The following is a 12867-nucleotide window of genomic DNA, read 5'->3' as shown; positions in this document are numbered from 1 at the left end:
GTCATACGGTGCTATAAAACTAAGGTGAGTGTGACATCCAATAGAGTTAGAGCGACCAATTTCATAGTATTATCTTTCGAAACAGAAAAAATTAATGTTTTATAGATATGGATGCTCTACAAAGCCCGTTTGACAAAAGATTGGGAAAATTATTTCATTCTTTAACACTTTTCAAGCAATAATTTTTTATTTCTGTCATTACCTCTTTATTATTCTGAAATCGCTTTCCAAAAGCATTTATTTTTATATTGCATAGAACTATTATTCATGGAAATATGTGCTATTTAAGTTACTTCATCATAGAAAAAGTTCATTTTTTATCATATTCTCTTTCTAAATCCATAAATTTAATCCAGCGAGTTTCTAATTTTTTTAAAACCATCCAATCTTTCGGAACTTCCTCAAACTATGCGTTTGCCAGGAATCAGTCTAAAGGTGTTATGACAAATGAGACAGTAAATATAAGTATAAGTATATAGTAATAATATTGGCCAGTATTTCTTTTTTTTACTTAAATATCATCTCCTGTGACATCTCGACGATTCACTTGGATTAAATTTGAAGATATATAAACATTCTTTTTAATTTTTAATGTGAACGAGCTTTTGATAAGTATTAAGCGACACCCACTTTCATTGAACGAGCGATAAATACAGCAGCGGACATTTTATGAACCATTTGTGAAGTCGTCACAATAAATGACGATCCCGGGCGTTCTGTGTCATACGTGTTCATATGTGTATATTCACACTTGAAATTCTTTTCTTTTCTAACGAAAACAACAGTTTTCTTCATACGAAAACTAATCTATCAGAACTAATACAGTTGTACGAAAGTGCGTGAAACTGTGAAAAGTGACTTTTCCTTTAAAAGGTTCTTGTAGTTCTGCAGTAGAATGAAACTACATAAACTTGCCGATAACTCCTCAACTTGAAGGTTTACAGGCAACTCAAATTAGAAGTAATTTGTTCATAAAATATACACAACAGAAGACGTGGCATATATTTTCTCAATGGAACATGAAAACTGATAATTAAAAGAGATTGTAACCATTACCATCACATGTCATGAATACTGTGTCTAATCTAACCATTTATAACTAAGTTGGAGTTTCTGCAACCATTGGTTCAGTCTGGGAAGACGTGAAGTGAGTGTTGGTGAAGGAGTAGTGTAAACTGTCTACTATGTACTGTACTGAAAATATTTGCAATATTATCAAATTAATCAGTAAAATTAATATAATAATTGATTAAAATATTCTTCTTATTCTCTAAGCAGTTGAAATATGATTTCATTCATTATTCTTTTAGTTTTTTAGCGGTTTGGCAATTATGTTGGGATTTGCCTTTTGAGTAATTTGAATTTCAAAACACGGCATCACTTTACATGATAAAAGGCTTATGGAATATATCCGCATGTATCTACTTAAACTCATATTTATTCACAAAGCTTCCAAATGGGTTATTATTCGGAAAATGTCCCGCAAAGACATTAAATTTCTTAATGATAACTATCAAAAACAATTTTAATAGTGACAGTAAAATCCATATCGATAAATGACAGGAAAACTCTTTGATCTTATTTTTTAATATTTTACTTGAGTATTCGTTTAACCAATATAAAAGGGAATGACTAATGATTGAAAATATGAATTATAAACTTATTGGAAAATTATCCGCCGCGGGAGAAATGATATCATTTATTAGTATCAATAAATGAGACAAGATGGAATAATAATTTTCATTCATTTAATCTTAATAAAATAGAAAAAAAAATTAATTGAGTAGAACACTTTTTGGAATAAGTACTTCCCAATATATTATCACTCTATAGTTGAATGACACATAGATGGCGCTGCCATTGTCAAATCCATATGACGTTAATGAAGTAACAGCTTTCAAAAGACTATATGTGAAATTTCATGATATTTCGGTTAGTCAGAAAAAAGTGACAGCCATTTAAGTGAAGCTACTTTTGTTATTTTCAAAACAATGGATTCAAAATATTTCGTGTATTAATTTATCATTACTTCTTTATGAAGAAAATACTGTACTAGCTTAGCAATGGCTTCATATCATCCGGTCTCTGCTCCTACGAAAAGAACTATTTGTTATTGGTTTTCTGAATTTAAACGTGGTCGTACAGACACCGATGATGGTGAACGTTCTGTTTGTCCAATTGAGGTAGTTACTCCAAAAAACTCCACTAATTGGCTATGTCTAATCGTAAGAAAGAGTTGTTGGGTCGTTGGAATGCAAAAATCATGGAAAAACGGCATCATATGTCGAAGAAAAAACCACTGTTTCACCAAAACAATGCATCGATTCACAAGTCGATGGCAACGATGGTTAAATTGAACGAATTACACTTCGAATTGCTTCCTCATCCACCAAACAGTCCAGATCTGGTCCCCAGTGACCACTGGCTATTTGCTGATCTCAAAAAATGTAAGTAATTCAGCTCATGTGATTAAGAAATTTCTGAAAGTGAAGTCTATTTTCAGGCAAAAGACTAATAGAAGTAAAGTCGTTGACTGCCACAAGAAATAATGTTGGCCTTCGGAAAGATCCTTGAGGAATTCCATTCTTTTGTTTCTGGTCACTAGACATTGCACCATTTGCTTTGATTACAAGATCAAAAAAATTTCTAGGAATATCGATGAATTTCCAATCTATAAAAGTTTGTAGGATTTTACGTTTCCAAGTTAGATTGTAAGATTTTTCGAGACCTAAAAATGCACATAGTATTTGCATAACATTTGCAAATGCATCGTGAATATTGATTTATTTTTTATTTATCATGGTAATTTTTCCATGTGCCATGTTAAACTACAGTTCAATATTTTCTCCACATTTTACTTGTTCGAGATATTGGTCTATAAGACTTTGGTCCGTCTTTACCTTGTTTAAACATTGCAAACCACATGTTGTTGATATTCCTGGGGCAAAATCAGAATAATGTTTATAGAACCAAGCCTTGTCTTTAATAATATTTTTTGCCAAAGAGGAATGCTTTATTAACAAACGGAATTCCTTTTTATCCAATTTTCAAAACAAAAAAAAAAGTTGCTCCACACAAAATGCTATAATTTACAAATTAATGGAACATTTTTCAAATTTTCATACATCTTTTTGAAGGTTAGGACCAACTGAAAATTATATGTATTTAATACTAGTAGCGCCATCTATATGCTAGACTACAAACTTTTCGGTCCACTTAATAAAATTCAACTCAATTCAAGAATTCAAGAATTCTTTTCCCAAAATCTTGTGTTTTAACAAAGTCGCTATTAGCCCGGCCTCGTAAATATATTGAAATTCATATTCATATCACAGATTAGATGTAATTTGACTACAACTAACACTGATACTTATTAACAAAATTATCTTATCTGAGAAAAATTACCATGTTTCTGTAATATTAGCGATCTGGTTAATCCCATAACATTTTTTAATCCAAAGGTTTGCACGAAGCAATCGGCTTCGGATGATGTTTTTTAATACATCGTAAATCGAGATCCAGTTACGAGGAAAAGAAAGTGAAAAAGTATAAGTTAAAGCATGACGATTTAGAAATTCTCCCCGAAGCGAATAGGGGCTTCACTAAGGTTTCTTTCCGACGGGGAATCTAAGCTGATATTCGAGATTTCTTTCAGTGGCAACACAAAATCCCAGGAAATTTCTTCAGTATTAATCTGTGGGTATTATCGTGTCAGTGTCAGATTTTTTCGTCTTAAAACGTGATAATTTCATGAAATTATAGATTAATCACTCACTTATTTAGAAGTAAGATTTGTATTAAATGTAAGCTTTCTCTAGAAAATTAAAACAAATACCTAGACTAGTTTTCAAAATTAGGCAAACTAACGATAAGACAAAAGATAATCCGTGTTCTATTAGTGTATGATTTACGAGAAAAAAATATAAAAACCCCTACAGTAAAAATTACTTAAAAATGGAAATGTGACCATATAGTTTAACTGCTTGATAAGAAGTTACATTTACCAACGAAAACTAAACAAATTTGAAACATTAAGATTTAAAAAAATTATTATTTGACTGAAATATATTCTATATCAATCCATGTATATATCTAAATATCCATCTAGTTTTGTTCATAACAACTTTCACTTTCTGTATTCAAATTAACAAATATTTGATCCATAGAAAAAATCATTAGTCACATATTTTTGATTCAATCTTTTCTTATATCATCTAAACATTTTACCATTTATGTACATCAGCAACAAAATACTACTTTTTTCGAAAAATAGTTTGCCCACCAATATAATTCTGATTAAAGAAAGGATTATACAAATAATTTCCCTAGTGGGAAATACTAGTCCATTTTTAGAGGATCTGACTTTATTAGTAGAATATATTTTTAAAATTATTTAAACATTCTTCTTGAACCCGTATTCAAAGCGTTTTATCTCGACGCCTTCTTGCAACTTGTGTTGGTTTAAAAGGTTCAATGGTATTTGTTTCGGCAAATAGTTTCTTTCATTCATCCATGTTTCATCCAAATAAAAAATTACTTAGTTTACCTCTCAAATATTGCCTCCCCAAACAAATAATATCATCTTTGTCTAGGACTGCAGATGTTGTATCGATCTTCTTCCAAAAAAGTCCGATCCGTGTTGTTGTTCACAATTTTTCTCTTTTAATTTTTCGCAGTTTACCACATCATAAAAATTGTGCTATCGTCTATTTCCAATTAAACTATACTATAGTTTTCTTTATGAGAAAATAAAACACTTTTCATTTATTTTACTTTGTCTACAATGTTTCCGACCTTACTATGAAGAGTTTTTTCCAGCTGTCATTAAATATTTGTTTTCGAAAGGTAATACGCAAATTAAAAAGGGTGTAAACATTGTGTATGGAAGCTCTATGCCATCATTTACGACCGCCATATTTTGAGAACATGACCATATCAGCTTGACTGACGACAGACAATCGTTTGGAACCGTCGAAAACTACGATATCATCGTTAAAGTTCACCAAATGATACTTGATTATTGTAACAGTAAAATACATGTTTCGGTTTCTTAACATAGCCTTTTTGACCCATTTAAGTCTTTACTCTTTTGGGACATGAACCTTTACAGACCTTTCAAAAATTCTGATGACTTAAATTTACTTCCAGTCCAAGTTTTTTGTAAACCAGCAGCTAATGACCTATTGCGAACGTATATAGCCGTATTCGCCACCTCTGTACAAGAATACTTGCATGAATAAGCGTCACGGTATTCACTAGATTTGGCTCCTAGGAACTTGTCCCTGTTTCCTAACCTTAAAGTTTCATTTGCAGGATAGTAGGGTTGCTATAAAAAGTATGTAGACTTAAAAGGATATTAAGGTTTAAAAATAGAGATTATTATAAAAAAAATGTACATTTCCTTGTTAGGTCTCGGAAACTTTTCGGACCCAGTGTAGTGGAAATATTTACATTTGAAATTTGAAGTAAATGTTTCATTAATTGACATTAAATATTTAGTCACCCTACATAGTTTTCCAAAAGAAGATGATTACGCTACATACCTCACAGTCCCCAACATTTTTTCCCACGATCTACCACCAAGATTGTGGTGTCCGTAGTCATAGTTGTAAGACAATTTAAATCCTGCTCGTAATATTGTAATACAAATTGTAATAAGATGCTTCCAACTATCAGAATTGTATCAAATAACGAATTAGAATGAAGAAACAAATTTTTCATAGATGAAGAGACACTTTGAATATATACTTTGGAGCACTGTAAACAGATTATCAACTCATAAATTGTTAGCGCTCCCCAAATCCCAAATAGCGTCATAGATTAACAGTAATTCACTTAATTACCTTTATATATTGCTACTAAAGTTCATTAAAAAAATGGTAATAAAACTTAATTATATTTAAACTTTTTATAACACCTCTGTATAATTTAATTATGAATAATAAATTCGAGATTGTGTAATGGATCAATCAGAAGCAATTATATGCCAATTTGAATTGTTTATTGTGTATCGCAATCTTTCTGAAAATTGCGAGAAATGAACAAAAACGACATAAAGAAACAAATTGAGTTAACAAGCGAGAAAAAAAGCAACAAAACGGTCTCGTCGAGCTGTGAACAATAACAACCATCAAAATCAGTATCCGTGACGAGAAAAGTATCAATTTCGTCCTGTTGCCAAATTGCCCATAGCGCCTCGAAACCAGATATTATTGGACCATGATTGGCGTGATGAGAGCTATTCGTGGGTCACGTCTCTATCGGTCTCCATTGCTGACCGATTGGCTAATCATCCGTACACATTTGTACACTATCGGATCACTTTCGCACCCTTGAATCCAGTGCTTGACGGCGAATCGCATTGTTATCTAGCCGACCGCATTGCTTTTCTTTCGTCCTCATTATTCTACAGGACCGTATCTCTAAACTCTCATAAATTATATCTCATTATTAAATTTCAATTTTTAACTGTGTTATATATTTGGGACACTTTATATGGTGGAAGCTGCTATCTTATTGAGGTTAATGCAGCAAAACTGTAGTAATTTTTTCCACTATCTCTGTCAACGCTATTAATTTGATATATCTGTATACAGTAATGAACCGCAGTCAATTCCGTCTGGAAACTTGTGGTATCCTGAGTTAGTTTTACTACCTTGTTTTAGTCCCACTATTACTGATGCTATATCAAGTTGATTCCATCTCTAGCGCTACATTTCCCTTCCAGTCTCCTTTAGATGCTGCAAGATATAAATTCCATTGTGGGGATATATCTTGCAAGCTAACCTTATCTGTCACTTTATACTGTCACTTTATATCCATATATGTCTTGCACCAAGTAGTAAGAGAATGATGACTGTCAGCTATATCTTCCTGGAAATACTTTTAGAAGTCCCTTGACTGAAAATCAGATATAGCTGAGTTCATGGTAAGAAGATAAACTAGCTCAATAGAAATCACTATATTTACGTATGTGTAGAGACGCTATTTCAACCTAATTAAACCTAGTCTAATGTTGTAATTCGTTCCATCTTTTGTCCACCACATCACCGATCCATTGGTCTAACTGTGTGTGTGTATAATGGAAGGGTTATCTTATAATTGAGTCCACAGTTCTTTCTACACATTCTTCTGCATCTGATCAATGACGTGGCAGCTTTTGCTTAATATCAAAATGTAACTCAAGGTATTCCATTTCATGTATCGTCTAAATATTGACTATTTCTCTTGTTTAACCTAGTTGCCAACAATATTAATGTCTAACTGTATTTTTCCAAACACCACCTCTTCAAACCGTTATTTTGTATCCAAGTGAATAAAAATTCGCCGTGGATAATTTAGCGAGGAGATCATAAATCAATGTTTACCAGAGTAACGACGACTGAGCTCATTCTAGTAGGCAGCTTGCTTATTATATTAAGATAATGTTTGATGGATACTACAATGAAAGCTACATATCTGCTGTAAACGCTTCTTTAGGTATATTAATTTCAACATACCCAAATTTGTGTATTTACTGTACACATACAACTACTAGAAAATTATTAAACCTAGTCCATATAAAGAGAACTTGTGATTAATTCGTTTCATTCAATCGGAATTATCTGTTTATTTAAACGGTTATCTTAATCTTAAAGTAATTCTCCTGAACAAACAGAATAACTCCCAAGTGGATATTCTGAAAATCCTTATCTTCATTCCAACTAATCTCAGTAATCAACCTTATCAATTATGAATAATCTGTTCTTTATTTTTTTATTGGTATTTTCATCATGGTATGCGTGTTTTGAATTAGTTCCAGTTTCATAATACTTTCACAGTTCCTTTCGTCATGTTTACTGCTCAACTGTATGATTAAAACCGTAATTCCGTAATTTTATAGTGGACGAAAGCATAGACGTTGAGTCGGGGTTTTCGTCACATTTTTTTAGGGGGTTAAATTAAATAATCTTTACTCAACTTTTGCGACTCTTATAATGCTTCCTAACCAATCGCGACCTCAGCATTTTTAGTTCTACTGCATAGACTCTCGAAGTTAATTCTGTTAACGTGGTGGTTCTACTGGCATATTTTCCAATATCTTGATTGAAATAGTACCTTGCTTAACAAATATTTCGTATTCTATTATGTTTTAAATTTTTGTTGCATCTACTTGAAGTTCTCTTCTTTACCTGAATGACGTAGAAAAACTGAGTTATATTTATTACCAATTTTGTGTACAGTTTTAAAGGGATCCGAAATGCATAGTTGAGATGAAGACCTATGAATAGTTCTCTATCCCATAGGTTACAATCGTTTGGATTGTTTTACTATTACTAACGATTTAGAAGTTGATATATTACTTTGAATTTGAATTTGAAAGAATTTGTTCGTTATTTTCATCGTCCTCTAGGATTGAGCACAATCTTCTGCGTAACAAAGTATTTTGTTGAAACCCTTTATACGATTTCCACTTTTTTTACTTCTTGAATGATTTTATGAATTACTACTACCATTGAAGGGATCATGTCGATTCTAATTGCCAGGATTGTCTTCTAGGCGTATTTCAGATTGTATCTATAATTAACAATTTTGAGGGTGGCAAAGACAAAATACAGTTTGAATTTATAAAATTGTTCGAGTAGAGTTACTGATTCAACGAAGATATTGTTTGTCAATATACTTTTCTAAATCCCATCGTCACGCTACTGATTAGTTGTTTGCATAGTCCCGAAGAATAATAATGAAATAATAGATGACGTGTGTACGGGGACGATAGGTGGACATTGTTTGGAATTATGCTAATTGCTTGCCTATTCGCTTATCTGATGATTTTTTTTCGTGATTCCGCGTCGTTTTTGTATTATTATTGGAGAAATTTACAGACCAAATCTGAATATTTTATTTAATTAGTTAGAAAATAGGATATATTCTTTCGTAAATAATCATTTTCCAATAATTTACGAGACAAAGACATGTCAATATAAAAGACTTTGAAATAAACTTGAAGTTTTTATCAAAATTCTATACAGTCAATAATTTATGAAACTGTCCTTAGTGGAAATTACGAAATGAGTATAGAAGTATTTGTACAATTTTTGAGGCACATAAATTGCATCCTTACAAACATTCAATCCTCCTGGGATGGTTGAAAGACAATCTTGATAGAAACTTGCAATTTTGTGAATAAATGATAGATCAACTAGAAACTTACGATAAATGTAGGTTTATAATAAATTATAAGACAAATCGCAGAAATTGTTGATATGAAAATTCACGAAAATCAGCAATGTCCTTTAGACGACAGAACACTAACAGACAGTGTCAAAAGATGTCCACATTTGTATAACAAAAAGGACCCATACAGTAAATTTCTATTGGTTTACCAGTAATTTATAATTATCCTTAATTAACTGCATAAACCAGCTTAATAGTCGGTCCAGTGGGCTGCATGTGGAGAACCGACTCCAAAACGTGGAAAGACGCAAAAATCGTATGGTAAGGTTATGGTATCAATATTTTGGGATGCTTATGAAGCTATTAGAGCTTTTGTAGAATGGAATCGTCGAAAAACGGCTTCATTTGAAGAAGTGCTGTTTCATCAAGGTAATGCAACGTGTTACAAATCAATGTAAACAATAGCAAAATTACATGAATTGGACTTCGAATTGCTTTCACAGCCACCGTATTCTAGATACCTCCAAAGACTTTTTCCTATTCCCAGACTTCAGCTTTTTTTCAGCTAGAAAAGGATTTGAACCCGCGACCGACGAATACGAAGGTTGACGCCTTAGCCCGCTCGGCTAACGAAAGCAATTAAAGCGGTGGGATATACTAACAGTAATAATTTCAAATGAATTGCAAAAAAGTTATTGAACTGAAGTATTTGAAGATACTAATGTTGTGCTTAGAAATAATAACTTATAACCTTTTTATAACAGAAATTACTTTACTTAAAATTGTGATACGGTTTAGGAATGGTTTTGATTATTTTATTGTAAGCGGACTCCTGAAAAGTGGCGAGTTAATCTGTTTTTCATTAGAGTCAGTGAACTTGTAGGACCAATATTCTTTGACTAAACTCTCAATTAACTACAATATTTGGAATTTGTACAATAATTAATTCGGTTCCTAAAATACATGCCAATGTATTTGGTTCCAAGAAGATGGTACACATTTTCTAAGTATCTCGATTTGTATAATCGGGAGTTCTTAAGATCAAATCGGCAAATGTTGATAGCAAATGCCCAAATTAATAAAAATTTGTTTTTAATCTACTGACAGCCAAACTACAGACTTTTCCAGTTATTTGTTGTTCTATACATTGTTTCTTATCTGATTTTTTCATTTAATATAATTTCTGTAATTAGTGACAGAAAATTTATTGATGACAATCAACAAAATTATTTCAAATCTCGTTTCACAATTAAAAAAAAAGATGGGACGTAAGAACTATAATCAGCTTATCCCAAATCATTTCAAAAATAGATTTCAACGATCGTAAATCTCATCGTCATCTAATTGGGTTTAAGACCATCATCTTACCAGATGAGAAAGCAGAAAAAAAATATAAAGACAAATGAGATGTACTGATGTCAGATTAAAATTCTTGTTGGCATCTCTGTTTTATTTCATTTCATTTTTCAACACTCCTAATAACACAGAAATATCCAAGAAGTAGTTGAATTTTCATAATATCTGACAATTTTTCAATGAAGAAATGACAACTTTAACTATTATTTTTTCTTTTAATTTAGCAAGAAAATTAAACAGTATTAAAATAAATTTATTGATGAATTTTTGTATAATTTCCGTATTATTTAATAAAATAGTACAATGGTCATAGTACAAACAGAAAGAGTGTTTCAGCAACTTTATTCTAAATAAAATTTATCATTCAGCTTTTTCCGTTTTCATAGTTGAAAGAAAATTAATTAAATTTAGTAGAAAAGAAAGATATCTAACTAAAATTAATTGTATGTCGAATGGGAAAGGTTTAATAGCAAGCCTCAGAAGTGTGAAAAATATTTTTTTTCACGTGAATTTGTGTCAAAAGTGATCAAGATATAATATACTTCCATCTGTTCTTGGCTTCCTACAATAAAGAGTCCGTTCGCAAAAATCTTTAAATACAGGTTAAAAACAAGTCTCAAAAACCTAGACTATACACAAATTTTCAACTTGCTGCTTCGATCCCTTTTATTATAATAGAGCTCGAACGACCAGTCAGTTAATATTTGACTAACTAATGATTAATACGAACATAAATCAAAAACAAATTCAAAGCTGTTTACGGTAACTTGTGTCCATCATTTTCAAAAATTAAAAATTGAGAGAAGCATTAGATGACCCCGTGCGGGAGGTCCGGTGACGGTGAATACTCCAGGAAACATTAAATTAGTGGAAGAGATTGAAAAAAAGTGCCCGGCGCAGCACCTTAAAACAAAACAGATAATAGAACAAACCTGAATTTCCAGAACAAGTGTTCTAAGGATCCTATATGAAAATTTATATATGACAAACAATTAGTGCAAGATGGGTGCCTCGATTCTCAGCGCAAAGCAAAAGCAGCGTCGAGTAAAGGACCAAGAAAGGACCATACGATGAATTTTGTTCTTTTACTATGATCCGACATCCATTGAGATTCCATGGAGTGGCATAGAAAAAGGAGAGACTTCGCCAAAAAAGCAAAAGCCACACCACAAGAGTGTTGGCTGCAATATTTTGAGACCACGAGGGTATCGTTCTGATTAACTTTAAGGGATCAAATAAAAGAGTGACCGCGGCATATTACTAAGGACTACGTCAAAAAATTATGAAAATGAAGCGCATCAAAATCAGCCGAGGTGTGCGCTTGCTTCAGGACAATGTTCTAGTCTACGCGATGTACGAACATTTTGACAATGCTCCAGTCCACACTTTTGGTATAAACAGACCCCTTAGACCTTATGACGTTGGTTGAAAATTTTTTAAAAACATACCTATAATAATTGCTATTTTCTTGATTTTTCGATTTTAATATTGATAATGGTTAAAAGGCCGATTAAAATTTTTGCTAGTTAGAAAACCATGGTATAAAGATAGTTCTAAATATCCCGGTTTAATCCTGAAAGAGTGACAAAACAATTGTTGCGTTGTTGTGAATGTAAGGGGGTAAAAAACTGCGTCAACTGTATTTTTAACTAAAATCTAAAATAGTTGTTAAGTTCCGACCCTAATGTACTGGTTATGTAGGTAGATATTTTCAGACGATCATTAAAATGGCCATTTTTGAGTGAATAGCAAAGCTGTGTCGTGTCTGACCACATATAAGGAGCGCGTGGGTGGCCAAAGTGTCTTTAAGTTTCCGTATTATGTCATTTTGTATTAGTGGACAAGCCTCGTATTGTAAAATTACCCTGCTTCACCCTGAGTATATAGAGGTGGAAGCCGAAATCTCAAAATGGAACGAACATAATTCATTACAATTTTTTTACTCCCAAAGAAAATATTTATGAAGTATATCTGAAATTATCTCCATCATACTAAGGTTGTTTCTAAATTAAAATCAACATATAGCCCATTAGAACTTCCATAGAGATAACTATCGGTATGAATATATTCAAAGAACGGCGAAAAAAGGGTGAGGAGTATTTACAACTTAATTTTCTACATAATAAATGTAAGAAAAAATGTAAACAAAAAGCAACAGTTGATAATTGCATCTACAAAAAACAGTTAGTTAAAGGAAGTAAAAAAAACAGCAAATAAATCCTTTGTGGCACGGTGTCAACCAGTGAAGTAAGCAAAATTCATATTTTAATTATAGATTTTTGAAACCTTTTTTTTACTACACACTTTTGAGTGCATAATACATTCCTTTACACACAAGTGCTTGAAATAACATAC

The 12867-nt window shown here is 32.0% G+C and overlaps 1 protein-coding gene across 6 annotated transcripts in view; it reads right to left on the bottom strand.

Annotated features, from left to right (window-relative positions):
* Window positions 1-12867, bottom strand: part of LOC130441056 (protein pangolin, isoforms A/H/I/S) — a 398392-nt gene that overhangs the window by 170694 nt on the left and 214831 nt on the right. The window lies entirely within an intron of this gene.

Source organism: Diorhabda sublineata, chromosome 3 (assembly GCF_026230105.1).
Source record: "Diorhabda sublineata isolate icDioSubl1.1 chromosome 3, icDioSubl1.1, whole genome shotgun sequence".
In the NCBI taxonomy this organism is placed as follows: domain Eukaryota; kingdom Metazoa; phylum Arthropoda; class Insecta; order Coleoptera; family Chrysomelidae; genus Diorhabda; species Diorhabda sublineata.
Note: the sequence above shows the minus strand (reverse complement) of the source record. Positions and strands in the feature narration are given on the sequence as shown.